The following is a 14,428-nucleotide window of genomic DNA, read 5'->3' on the forward strand; positions in this document are numbered from 1 at the left end:
TCTCTCTCTCTCTCTCTCTCTCTCTCTCTCTCTCTCTCTCTCTCTCTGTGTGTGTGTGTGTGTGTGTTTGTGTGTGTGCATGGGTATGTCTGGCTGTATGTCTGTGTGTGTGTGTGCACACATGCCAGCCACCGTTTGCATGTGGAGGTCAGAGGACAACTTTTCGTAGTTGGTTCTCTCTTTCCACCTGGGTCATGGGGCTCAAACTCAGGCACATTGGCTTTCACCCCCAGGCCCTTTTCTGTTTGTTTCATTTTGACACAATGCTCTCAGCATGTACCCTAGGCTGGCCTATAGTTAACACTCTTCTGTTTCTGCCTCCTGGAGCACTGGGTTTTCAAGAGCAGGCCAACATCGTGCCCTGCTTGAGTGACCTTTCTTGACAACTTGAAGCAAGTCCAGGGCCCAGAGAACTGCTTAGTGCTCAGAAACAGGGTTTTAGGTTTCACTTCATGTTTGTCTGGGTTTTTAAAAAATTCATAACTTATCCTGTTCAACTGAAGCAAATTAGACGGTACAGTCTTCCAGCTGAGCTCTTGGGAGGTGGGGAGTCTCTTTGTTGTTTCCTATTGCTGTGATAAAGACCATGACCAAAAGCAACATGGAGAGGAAAGGGTTTATCTGGCTTGCACTTCCACATCACTGTTCATCATCAAAGGAAGTCAGGACAGGAACTCACACAGGGCAGGAACCTGGAGGCAGGAGCGGATGCAGAGTCGGTGGAGGATTGCTGCTTACTGGCTTTCTTCCCATTGCTTGCTCATCCTGCTTTCTAATATAACCTAGGATGGGATGTGAGCTGGGCCCTCCCACATCAATCATGAAATCAAGAAAATTACCATTAGGAGCTGGAGAGATGGCTCAACATTTAAGAGCAGAGTCTAGAGGACTCAGGTTCAATTCCCAGCACCCTCCTGATGGCTCACAAGCATCTGTAAGACCTCTTGTGGACTCCAAGGGTACCAGGCATTCAGGTGGTGCGCAGACATGTGGGCAAACCACTCATACACAAAATAAAATTTAAAAATTTAAAAAGAAAAGGAAATGACTCTCATACTTACCCACAGGCTCATCTAATGGAGGCATTTTCTCAACTAAGTCTCTCTCTTCCCAGATGACTTCAGTGCCATGGTGACAAAAAAGCTAACAAAACAACAAAAAAACCAACCAGTACACATGGATCCAGGTTTCATACCATGCTTATCCAAACCATTCAATATTGCTCATCAGTCTAGTTCATAGCTTTGGTTTTGAGATAGGATCTCATTGACCAGGCTGGCCTTGAACACACCATCCTCCTTCCTTGGCCTTCTAGATGCTGGGATTTATGAGCATGCATTACCAGGCTTTTCTCCAGCTTGTGCTTTGGATTGGTCTTTTACTCTAGGCTCTATACCAGAATGATGTCTAAGCTTTTAGTATTGTATCTTGCTTTTGGGGGAAACAACTGGGGAGCCGTGGAAATTGGAATGAGATCTAAAATGATTGAATAATCCTGACTACAAACCAGGGTTCCAGGTCTGTAATTTGCAGTAGAGGCTCTGTCTTAGTTAGGGTTTTACTGCTGTGAACAGATACCATGACCAAGGCAAGTCTTATAAGGACAACATTTAATTAGAGCTGGTTTACAGGTTCAGAGGTTCAGTCCATTATCATCAAGGCAGGAACATGGCAGCATCCAGGCAGGCATGATGCAGGAGGAGCTGAGAGTTCTACATCTTCATCTGAAGGCTGCTAGCAGAAGACTGACTTCCAGGCTGCTAGGATGAGGGTGTTATAGCCCACACCCACAGTGACACACCTACTCCAACAGGGCCACACCTCCAAATAGTGCCCCTCCCTGGGGCCCAAGCATGTTCAAACCATGACAGGGGTGCACATCAGATTCCCCGGGGATCATTTAAAAAGTCCCTTCATTCAGGAGTCTTATCAAGCCTCCAGAATGGGACTCTCTAGGACACAGGCACAGGCAGCAATATTATTTATAAAGCTCCCCAGATGGTTGAATGTGCAGCCAAGGTTGAAAACCCAGTGTTCAAATGGATATGGTCCTATAAGACATTGGGGGTGGGGTGGAGACCGAGTTCCCGGTTGGTGCTCTGACCCTCCTCACCTGGGGCCCTCTTCCCAGTGGATGATGGCCGCTGAGAGCTGCACCAACAGAGAGTGTCCTCTGTTCTTCTCATTGACACACTGATAATCTGGCACATGGATTCCAGCAGTTGTCCAAGCTGCTAGTCTCTCTAAGGCTATGAGGCTGTCTGAAAAAAAAAACGACTTTTGCTGACCTAAGGGTATGGGAAAAAGTCTCCCATGAGAGTCCATGTAAGCCCAGTTCTCTGGGCTTCCACCCTGTACTGGCATCTCTAGCCACAGTCTGAAGCCTTTGACTGGACACTTTCAGAACTGTTTCTCACACGCTGTTTATGTTTCTGATAAGCCCATATTGTCACAAACCTCACACAATCGGCAGAGTCCTGGGAGACTAGGAAGGTCCTGAGCAAAGGCAAGCATCAGTCATAAATTTCCTATCTCCACCCAGGGACAAGTTCACTTTTTAAAGAAATTGGACATTGGTGGGGTGGAAGTTAGACCTCTCCACCGCCACGGACTTACTATGTAACTCTGTCTGTCCTGGAACAAGGTATGTAGATGAGGCTGGCCTTAAACACACAAAGATCAGCCTGGTTTTTATTGCTGGGATTAAAAGCATGCACCATCACAACCAGCCTCTCTTTTTGTCTTTTACTTGGGAAAAGGAAGTTTTGTGAAATCAGAGAGGGAAAAGCTAATCTTCAGCTTAGCAAATATGAGGTCAATTAGCTATGTGTGTGTGTGTGTGTGTGTGTGTGTGTGTGTGTGTGTGTGTGTATGTATGTATAAAACTACTCTCCCACTCGCTGCCTCTTGCCTCAGTTGAGCTATAGGCAGACTTGTAGAGCACTTTATTTTTTTTAATTTTAGATTTATTATTTATTTTATGCATATGCTCTATCTGCAAGTACACCTGCATGCCAGAAGAGTGCACCAGATCCCACTATAGATGGTTGTGAGCCACCATGTGGTTGCTGGGAATTGAACTCAGAATCTCTAAAGAGCAGCGATCAGTGCTCTTAACTGCTGAGCCATCTCTCCAGCTCACTTTTTTTTTTTTTTTTTTTTTTTTTTTTTGAGACAGGGTTTCTTCTCTGTGTAGCCCTGGCTGTCCTGGACCTCACTCTGTAGACCAGGCTGGCCTCGAACTCAGAAATCCGCCTGCCTCTGCCTCCCAAGTGCTGGGATTAAAGGCAAGCTCACATTTTCTTAATTAGTGATTGAAGTGGGAGAGCCCAGCCCACTGTGGGTGGTACCGCCCTGGGTGATTGTTCTCAGTTCTGTAAGAGCGCAAGTAAAGAAAACCAATATGCACCAGTCCTCTGCTGTTTCTGTATCAGTTCTTATCTCTATGTTCCAGTCCTGACTTCTTTACTGATGAACAGGATGTGGGAGTGGAAGTCAATGAGTCCTTTCCTCCCCAGGTTGTTACCTGTCATGGTGTTTTATCACAGCAATAGTAACCCTTACTAAAACAGCCACTGTGCCCGGCTTAGAGTCACCTTTTCCAACACTTGCATGTTTGCATTCTAAGGTCTTTTTACCTTCTATGGGCCTCAGTATTCATGTCTCATCTTTTGTCATGGGCTGCCACTTATACTGCATGCCATTTGGTTCCCCTCATGTATGGGAGTGAAGGAGAAGGAACATTGGGAGATAACTTGTCCCTGAAGTATATTTGGGGCCTAGTTAGGCCCAACGATTTCATGGGTTCTTTTCATCATTTAGTTACATTTTCTTGTGACTTTTGAAACAAGTTATCACTCTGTAGACCAAGCTGGCTGGGAAATTCTTGTGTAGTGCAGGCTCCTCTCACGCTCCGTTTTCCTGCCTTAGCCTCCCAAGTGTTGGGATAACAAGCATGTGCCATCATATCAGCTTATTTTGTTTTCAGTGCTGGGGGTGGGGGTTGGGGGAACCCTCTCTGATCATTTCAGCCTTGAGCTGTGCCAGGCTCACTGGCCTGCAAAGGAGAAAACGCACAGAGCTTTCCTTCCTTAAGCAGCAATTACAATGCTGGGATTTCTTATGTTGATTGAGCTTGGTGCCTGTCTAATGGCCATGGGTGTCCTCAGATCTCCCTTCCGTTTCTCCGGTGTGTTCCCATTGGTGTTTGAGGGTCCTTTGCTTGTGTGCTTGTGGGTGCTGTCTGAGTGTAGGGGGACCCAGACCTCAACCCTGGTTGAGGGTTATGGGTCTGGAGTGAAAGATGTTGACAGCTTATGTGGACTGTCTGTTCCTGGGGAAGTTTTAGGTAGAGAGTAACTCTTTCTGATGTCCACTGTTGGGGGAAGAGTAGGAGAAGGGGGCGGGGGAGAGACAGAGGAAGTACTTCAACATATCTGCTTTGCAATGTTTGGCTTTCTAGTGATGGTACATACAAATAATTTATTTTGTCCTGTTATTTGGGGCTTTTGGAAAGACTTAGGTGTGTCAGACCAGTCAGCAATTATTATTAGAATGCTAGGAGGCTGCCTCGAAAGGGAATGAGCTCTCTGCCAATACAAGCTTTTATGCTCGTGTGTGTGTGTGTGTGTGTGTGTGTGTACAATATTCAAATGTGTGGTAGGAAATTATGGTGCATCAATGAACTTCACACACTTATGACAGGCCATCATGAAAACATATTCTATACACACATTCAAATACTTATAATGGAACAAGAACCTCATTAATGTTTATCTTGAGTGTCAACTGAGACTTTTTTATTGACTTTCATTAAGTCACCTGTTTGTCTCAATTTGACACACACACACACACACACACACACACAAAACCCAGGAAACAAAAGAAGAAATAGGTGAACTGGACTGAATAAAACTGAAAACCTATTGTGAAAAGGACACTATCAAGAGACCTAAAGGTTGGGGCTGTGTAGCTCAGTCGGTAGAGTACTTGTTAACTTATGCACAGCCCTGGGTTCAACCCTCCGTTATCACAGGAGGTTCAAAAATTCAAGATCATTCTGTGACACTGAAAGTTTGAGGTCGGACTGACTGTATCAGAGAGAGAGAGAGAGAGAGAGAGAGAGAGAGGGAGAGGTGACACCTCACAAAATGAGAAAATTATTTTCAAATCATAGATATGCTGAGAATTAACATACAGAATATAGAAAGAACTCAACTCCTAGATCCATGCTCTGGAAGGAGTTGGGGGAGGGGAAACTGTGATCAGAAAAAAACAGTTTCTTCTATAAAAAAAGAACAGTAAGAACTCAACGACAAGCAAGTCGACATCCCAATTCAAAAACAGGCTTTAAGACCTAAAAAGACATTTTCTAAAGGTGATGTATAAACAGCCAACAGGCACATGGAAAGATTCACAATATTATTAGTCATTAAGAAAATGCAAATCAAAACCACAGTGAGAGAGGTCCCATTTTATACTCTCCAGGATGGCCATCGTCCAAAGCATGGGAGAGAACAAGTGTTTGGAAGGAGATGAAGAAATTAGAACCCCAGGCACTGACGGTAAGAATGTAAAACAGTGCAGCTGCTGTGGAAAACAGTTCCAGGACTCTAAATAAGTTAAACATAGAATTGCCATTTGATCCAGTGATTCTGTTGGTAGATAGATACCCCAGAGAACTGCAGCCTGGCCCAAATAGATATTTGCACATCAACATTAATGACAACATTACGCACAATAGCTTTTCTACATATTTCTACATAATTTGAACGATGAACAAATGAATGGATTAAAAAAACAGGATCTTTTCATATGGTGGAATATTGGTAATAATGAGCTTCTGGTATATTGTTCAACATGAATAAACCTTGAAACGTTCTGCTGGCTGAAATAAGCCAGATGTGAGAAAGGACAAATAACATTATTCTAATTACATGAAACAGAGACAGAAAGATGAGAGATCACCAGGGGCAAGTCATGGTGGTGGGGCACACCTATGGTCCCAGTGCTGGGAAGGCTGAGCAAGAGGATTGCAAGGAGTTAAAGGCCAACTTGTACCACACAATGAAATTTAGTCCTAGGGTATAGAGTAAAACACTGTCATAACAAAACCTCACAATAACACTCCCCTCAAAGGAGGATATTCCAGGCTGGGGCCAGGAGGTGGGGATGATAGGAAGTTTTTGCTTAAGCTACAGTTTCTGTTTGGGATAACGAGAATGTTCTGAAAATAGTAATGGTGATGGGTAAGTGTAGGACCTTGAAAGGCAGCTTAGTTTCTGGTCGAGCACAGGCTAGAAACTGCTGGAGACCCCAGGTGATCATGAGGGGGCCTCAGGTGGAACCCAGGTGACCCTAAGGGATGGCAGGTGTTTTGCCACATCCCCAGACTCCAGGCTTCTGACATGAGGACGCAGTCCTCCATAGATTTGTGTCTTTTAGTCATGTAGGCTCAAGACAGATTAACAAGGTACCTAAAGGCCAGAAGGGTGTAGCCAACTAAACTCTCCTTTCCAGACCCACCTCCCTCCAAAAGATATTTAACCTTAGGCTTGCCCTGAGAAAACTGGGGTACAGTTTCTCATCTACTTTCTGCCATGACAATAAAAGCCTTAAAACCATGGACTGTTCCACCATGGGGAACAGTGGAACAGGCCTTCACCTACAGAATCTAATCTCCCACAGAAGACCTCTCTGCATTCCCAGCCATGGCAACCACCAAACCAAGCCAAACCAACCACATGACAAACCAAGGACTCTCCCTCTCTCCCTCTCTCCCCTTTGGCTGAAGTTCGTTCTTGGCTCTTCCGAGGCTCCCAGCGGTGCCTGGGTGCCCAAGAGCCTGAGAACCAGACTTTCCCCGGCCTCATTGCAGGTCCAGGGACCCCCGAGACAACTCCAGCAGTCCCCAGGGAACTCAGACTATGCTCTGTCACCCCTGGAGCAGGGTCCAGCAGCTTCCCATAGCAAACATCCCGTGGTCTGACCCCTCCCTGAGAGGCCCAAGACTGGTGACAGGGAGGACAGGGACTCCTCACTTTAACCCAACAGCTAAGTAACACTTAAAATATGCAGAATGGTTAAATAACACTTGGAATATACATAATGCCATTGAATTGTGACTTAAAATGGTAAATTTACAATATATATTTATTTGTATTATATATATAATTACACACATACACACACACACACGTAATTTCAGTGTGATATAAAACCATTAGTACAGCCTACCAAACTGATTTCCTGGCCTACTAATATGTCACATTCTTTAATATGTAAAAAAAGACCTTTAGATGGTATTTGATATTTATAACTGCTAAGATATTTTAATTTATAATAGAAAAAAAGGGTTAAAAGTTGACAGATGATACATTGTGAATAGTCCACCCATGGTGGGGAAGTATAGCATTTTACTACAATAATTTTTGAATTTATCAGTGGTGATGTTGCCTGACAGAGGTTTTCCTTTCAAATGACCACTCTCTGGGTAATAAATGATCATGCAAAAAAAAAATGCACGTGTTATTAAGATATAATTTGTCACCATGCCCAAATCTGTGACTATTTAGAAAGAAAAGAAAGTTGTACAAGTCACTCAGAATGACAGTGGAAGAGTATCTCTTTTTTTGCAAATTAATCATCATGCTGAATCTGGTCATTCCCATAGACTAGAATGTTTGGTGCTAGATGATTTTATTCCCAGGTCCCTGCTGCTCCAGAAGAGGCAGGTATCAGCTCACAAGGAGGATGCCTCCTGGGGAATTGACTAGTATTTTCTCTAGTAGCACCAGGAATTCTCTTTTGGGTACTTTTGGGTGCTACTGTTTCCTCTATTCATAGGGCATTCCCTTCTCCCCATCCCACAGGTTCCATTTTAACAGTATAAGCAGAGAGTAGCATCCCCATGAAGCTGTGGCAAGAAATTTCTGGACTGGATTCCAGTGATTCCTGTAAGGTCTGCAGTGTGAACTACACTAATGACTTGTCTCTATTGATCCTCAACATGATAAAAGTTATGTGATGTCCCTTCTGAGGTTAGATTACAAAAAAAAAGCAAGGATTTTGGTGTGGCTCATGAATTGTCCCTTGCTTGCTTGTTTTGAGTGGGGTTAGCTGTCCTGTTGCCACCTACATTATGGAGATCTCTATGGCTGAGAATGGCCAGCTCTGATCATCAATCCATGAGAAACTGAGGCTTTGGGGGGAACTAAGGCCCTGAGCCCAGTGGTTTCTGAGAAACACTATCCAGCCAACAATTCTTTGAGTGAACTTGGAACTTTCCCCCATGGTGTCTTTAGATGTAGGCCTTGCCAATACCCTGCAGTGAGAGATCATGATACTTGAGTCACAGAAACTGAGAAAATTGTGTTGTTTTGTTCCATTACATTTTAGAATTATGTCTTGTGCAGTTAATATAAATAGCTAATCCAGGGACCACCATCAGATCACTTACTTAGACAAAAAAATTTCAAACACTGCAGGAGTTTCCTGTATAAATTTTTCTTTATAAATATCAGGAAAGATTTTTCACTGCGTTTGCATATTTAAGCGAACTTGCTAGATTTAACCTTTCCAGAGGACAAATTCTAGAAGCTTCTGGAGCCATTCACAGTCTGTGTTCCTGTGAAGAGTCTATTACAGAAGGTAAGTCTAGCTGAATCTGGTAATAAACACCTGAAACGCCAGTGCTTGGAAGGCTGAGGCAGAATGGCTTGTGAGTTTGAGACCAGCCTGAGCTATATTAGTGAGCACTAGGCCAATCGGAGCTAATTACTCTCTCAAAACACTATCTAAACAATCAGCCCAGGGCTGGAGGGATAGCCAGTGGTTAAGAGCACTGACTGCTCTTTCAGATGGTCCATAGTTCAATTCCCAGCAACTACATCGTGGCTCACAACCATCTGTAATAGGATCCAATGCCCTCTTCTGGTGTTTCTGAAGACAGCTACAGTGTACTCATATACATAAAATAAATGAATAAATCTGAAAAAAAACCAGACTAATCATTATCATACATCATGCAAATGAACATTTTACTGTGGAGCATGTTTTCCAGAGCAGCACACATTATTTTTAGATTAATTTGTACTTGTAAGAGTATAACACAAACACATTCTCTTTATGAAATAAGTGTGTTATAAATAGAGTCCTCTTTGACAGTAACCTGATCTAGGGTCCTCTTCTTCCCACCTCTCTTTTCTGCTCTTATGAATTTGGAGTCAATCTTTCCACACCCAAAGCAAATGTGTGTGTTTATTTTTGCAAATATGATCCCTTCTTACCATAACCTTCAATTTTTTCACTTGTTGCTTTTTTTCCCCACTTAATCATCTCATCTGGTTTTGAACAGAGTATGACAGATATCATGAGATGTTCATTTGGAGATGAGGTTACAAAAAACAGAGAGTTGAAACATACTCCTATCTTACTATGGAGTGAGAACGGTACATGTTGCTGTTTTCCTACTGGTAACCTTTCGGGTGTTTCTAGGTTTTCCTCATTCTCCCCCAATGCTTCAGTTGAACACATCTTACCTAGCTGTGTCAGCATGTTTTTCTAGGGCAGGCACCTTCAATCATAGAATATGTACATTTCAAAGTCTTACACACACTGTCAAATCACTCACCGAAATGGCCATGCCAATATACACTTCCTGTAGTAGCAGAAGTGCCTGATAGCTTTAAGCCTTGCTGGGATGTCATATTTTTCCAGTCTAGTAAGTGAAACATGATTTCTTGTTGTTTTTAGCTCACTTTCCCCCTGTTCATGCGATTTTAAAGATCTACTGGCAGGCCCTCTTCCTCTCTATAGGGCCCCTGTGAGAGAAGTTTAACTGTGTCTGTTTGAGGGTGGGGAGCCGGGAGTGGGATTTCAGCCTTGGTGCCAAGTACTCAGGGAAGTCCCATACCCATTCTGAGAACATCAGCTGCCTAGTGTTGATAGCACTGGGACAGCTTGTGAGAACCTGAGCTTCCATGCAGCTTGACTCTCCCTCTGGGGTGATGAAGAGCTCACTGCTGCTTTCAGTCAGACCAGTAATCCAGCAGGAGTCACTGGGTTTATCCAGTAGGCCAGCAATTTGAGAGCAGAAAGATCAAGTAAAAGGTACAACCTTGTTGCTGATTGATGCAAAAATATGTTGAAGATGGGGCTGGATGTCAGGGTGTGTGTGTGTGTGTGTGTGTGTGTGTACACCTACTTGGAAGGTAATGAAAAACCACAAGATGTTTGGCCAGGCAGGACCATGAAGGGCATAGGCCTTCAGAGATTAGGGTTTTTTACACCCCACATCTGCAAGTTAACAGAATTTAGGATTGGATCTTAGATAGCAAGCTACAAAAGCAAAGGCTCTAGCTGAGCCTAAAAATTTCCTCAAATATGTATGCTTTTGTGTTTAATAAACCCTTCTCATCTTCTCGGCTCCCCTTCCTAGACATAGACAAAGATGGATAAACTCACTGCGTGGACCTTGGGTTACAGCATTGTGATGGAATTAGGGGAACAGATCAGATCCAAACAGATCTTTGTCTTGGAGCTAGATGTGGAAACTGGGGAGATGTTGAGAAACACATCTATTTTATGTTGCTAGGGGAAAATCACATCACTTTAGACAACAGAGTTCTTGGACATATGTACATGAGAAGATAGACTTGATGGAGTTTTGTGGGAAAAAGAGTTACCATTTAACATTCATTCATTCATTCATCCTTCCTAACAGGCAGGATTGCTTCTAGGCAGTTCCCAGGGTGTGTGCAGTCTCAGTGGAATGATAAATCCAGAATCTGGCAGAACTCCCACTACAGAAACCAAAGAGGCCCCCGAAGGCGCCATCTGGCAGATTCTTCCTCTAATCTCTGCAACAGAGCCAAGGTGCCAGCATGTTGCCTAAAGTATGTGAGGGTGACTCATTCTTCTGGAACTTTTAATCTTTTAATCCTAAACGGACTGAAGCAAGTCTATTCATTCCCGAGGCAGTGCTGGGAGGGGACTGTCCAGTTTTACCAGCTGCAGAGGTGCTCTGGAGTGCCTTGGCTGGTTTTTCTTCCATTTCTTGAGCACATTGCAAATTATCGACCTCTGGGGTTGTCTCCAGTGCAGCTGCTATGAGTGTTCTTGCATTTCTCTTGTGGTGCAAATGTTCACACATTTCTCTTAGGTATGTACCGAGGAGTAAGACTGCTGGTTTGTAGCTGTAATACAGATTACAATATGCATCTTTGATTTCCTAGAGTCTAATGTTAACTGGGATTTTTGTATGCTTCTCAGACAATTCAAGGACCCTATAGGATTCTATTTCTAGCCCCTTCTCCAAACTACATATCTCTGTAACCATATGTACTAAACTTCATAGGACATTATTGTGTTATTACAATGGTTTTCAGTAACCATGGGGTATTGGTTTCAGGGCCTCTTTGGATATCAAAATCCATGGAGACTTGAGTTCTGTATTAGTTTGCTTTCTATTTCTGTGGTAAAACACCATTACCAAAGCTACTTATGAAGAGTTTGTTCAGGCGTATGATTCCAGGGAATAGAGTTTGTCATGGCAGGGACATTTGGCAGGAAGCAGCAGGCAGAATGGCTGGAGCAGAAGCTCACAGCTCACAGCTCACACCTTCAACCAGAAGCATGAAACTGAGTATGAATAAGAAATAGCTCAAGTATTTATTTATTTATTTATTTATTTTTTTTTTTTTTTTTTTATTTTTTTGGTTTTTCGAGACAGGGTTTCTCTGTGTAGTCCTGGCTGTCCTGGAACTCACTCTGTAGACCAGGCGGGCCTCAAACTCAGAAATCCGCCTGCCTCTGCCTCCCAAGTGCTGGGATTAAAGGCGTGCGCTACCACCGCCCGGCTAGCTCAAGTATTTATTACCTATCTATTTTATTGATTAATTTTTTGAGACAGGATTTCTCTGTGTAGTCCCTGGCTATTCTGGAATTCACTCTGAAGACTAGGCTGGCCTCAGACTCCCAGAGATCCACCTGCCTCTGCCTCCTGAATGCTGGGATTAAAGGCGTGCACTGCTATGGCCAGCTAGCTCAAGTGTTTAAATTCTCAAAGTCCACTCTCAAATTTCACCTCTAGTGTCATATTCTATCCAGCAAGGCCACACTTCCTAAGCCCCCTCCTCCTCTCTCTCAAGATTTACTTATTTATTATGTATACAATGTTTTGCCTGCATGTATGCCTGCACACCAGAAGAGGGCACCAGATCTCATTATAGATGTTTATGATTACAGGCCAATATTAACATGCCTGGTTTATGGCGTACTAGAGATTGGACTCAGGACTTTATGCTGGCTAGACAAGCATGCTACCAACCAAGCTACAGTCTACATACTCTTATACTCTTACATAGTTTAAGCCATCTCTATATTACGCAGAACACTTAACGTAATGTAAATGCTATGTCAATCATTGCTATGCCATGTTGTTGTGCATATAGCCTGTGCACATTTAATACAGAGGCACACTTTTGACAAAGCTATTTTCAATCTGCAGTTGCTTGTAGCTCTTATCAGACGTCTGTAAGTGCTGGATTCTGGTAGTACACCCTCCTTCATTTGTCCTTTTGACCATAAGGGTGGCAGCAGCTTCCTGCTGTATTTAATTTCTGGGATGTCATACCATCTAAGCTTCTCCATCATCTGTGTAATACATTCCTTGTCTAAGTATGCACTTGTTATCCAGGTGTGACTGGCATATGCCTTTAATCCCAGCACTCCAGAGGCAGAAGCAGGCAGATCTCTGTGAGCTGGAGGCCAACCTGGTTTATATATAGCAAGTTCCAAATAATCATGACTACAAACAGAGATCTGTCTTAATCCCTCCCCCTCCAAAAATCAATCAGTCAATCAAACAAACATGAAAAAAAACCCATAAAAAACTCCAGACACATTTTTGGGCTCTTATTGGATATCTAGAGTGATGTTTCTTTTGTAGAATCTAAAAATAATATCTCAGTGACTTTAAAATTTTTCCAAGTTGGTGCTGGAGCGATAACTCGGCTCTTACTCCTCTTGCAGAAGACTCAGGTTTAATTCCCAGCACCTGCATGGTGGCTCACATCATCTGTAACTCCAGTTCCATGGGAACCAACTCCCTCTTCTGACCTCTGTGGGCACCATACATGCTCATGGTACACAGATATATGTGTATGCAAAGACATACATAAAACAAAAATAACTAATTACAGCATTCCAAGTTTATCTCTTATTCTTAAACCATAACTACTTGCTTTGGTTTGTTAATTTTTTTAAAGACATTTTAAAATTTATTTTATGTATATAAGTACACTGTCGATGTCTTCCGACACACCAGAACACCAGAAGAGCATTGGATCTCATTACAGATGGTTGTGAGCCACCATGTGGTTGCTGGGAATTGAACTCAGGGCCTCTGGAAGAGCAGGCAGTGCTCTTACCTGCTGAGCCATCTCTCCAGCCCCTGATTTGTTAATTTTAAAGATAAATTTAAATCTTTTTCTAGGTTGCTCTATCATTCCTGGTTTCTTTTATATAAATTCTTATACATGTTGGATTCCTTGTCTTTCTTTTGTTGTGGTCAGTTTCACCGAGGCCTTTGTAACTGTTGCTGAGTGTTACAAACTAGCTGTTAGGCCTTCATCTCCCACTGAGGCCAGACAAGGCAGCCCAGCTAGAAGATGAAGAGTTCTAACATAGAAAGAAGCCTGCCCCCTGTCCCTCCATCTCTACCTCCCGCCCTCCCTTCTTCCCTTCTTCCCTCCTTCCCTTCCTCTCTTCCTCCCTCCCTCCCTCCTTCCCTCCCTTTCTCATTTCCTTCCTCTCTGGAAAGTAGTTTGTTATTTTATGAAACAAAAATCCAGTCTTCAAGCATAACAGGGTATCTATCATTAATAGTGTCAGGGATTGGTGTTTGCCCATGGGATGGGTCTCAAGTTGGGGCAGTCATTGGTCGGTCATTCTCTCAGTCTCTGCTCCATCCTGTCCCTGCATTTTTTGTAGGCAGGATAAGTTTTGGGTTGAAAGTTTTGTTGGTGGGTTGGGGCCTCTATCACTCCACTTGGGTTCCTGCCTGGCTACAGGAAGTGGCCCTTTCATATTTCCAGTGCTGTGAGTCATAGCTAAGGACACCCCCATTGATTCTTGGTGTCTGTCTCTTCCTGGAAATGTCCCACCCCTATCAGTTGCAGATTTCCACTCATTCTCATGGTCATCAAGCCACCTCCCCTGCCCCTTCCCACACCTCACTCTGACCCCCCCCCAGTCCCCTACTGTTCCCTTTTCCCACCCAGTTCCCTACCTCCATCTGCCTTCCACGACCATTCCATTCTCCCTTCTGAGACTCAAGCATCCTTGCTTGTGCCCTCCTTCCTGTCCGGCCTCCTTGGGTCTGTGGAATATAGCATGGGTATCCTGTATTTTGCTGCTAATATCTACT

This window comes from Grammomys surdaster, unplaced genomic scaffold, assembly GCF_004785775.1.
Source record: "Grammomys surdaster isolate TR1022 unplaced genomic scaffold, NIH_TR_1.0 357, whole genome shotgun sequence".
Lineage (NCBI taxonomy): Eukaryota > Metazoa > Chordata > Mammalia > Rodentia > Muridae > Grammomys > Grammomys surdaster.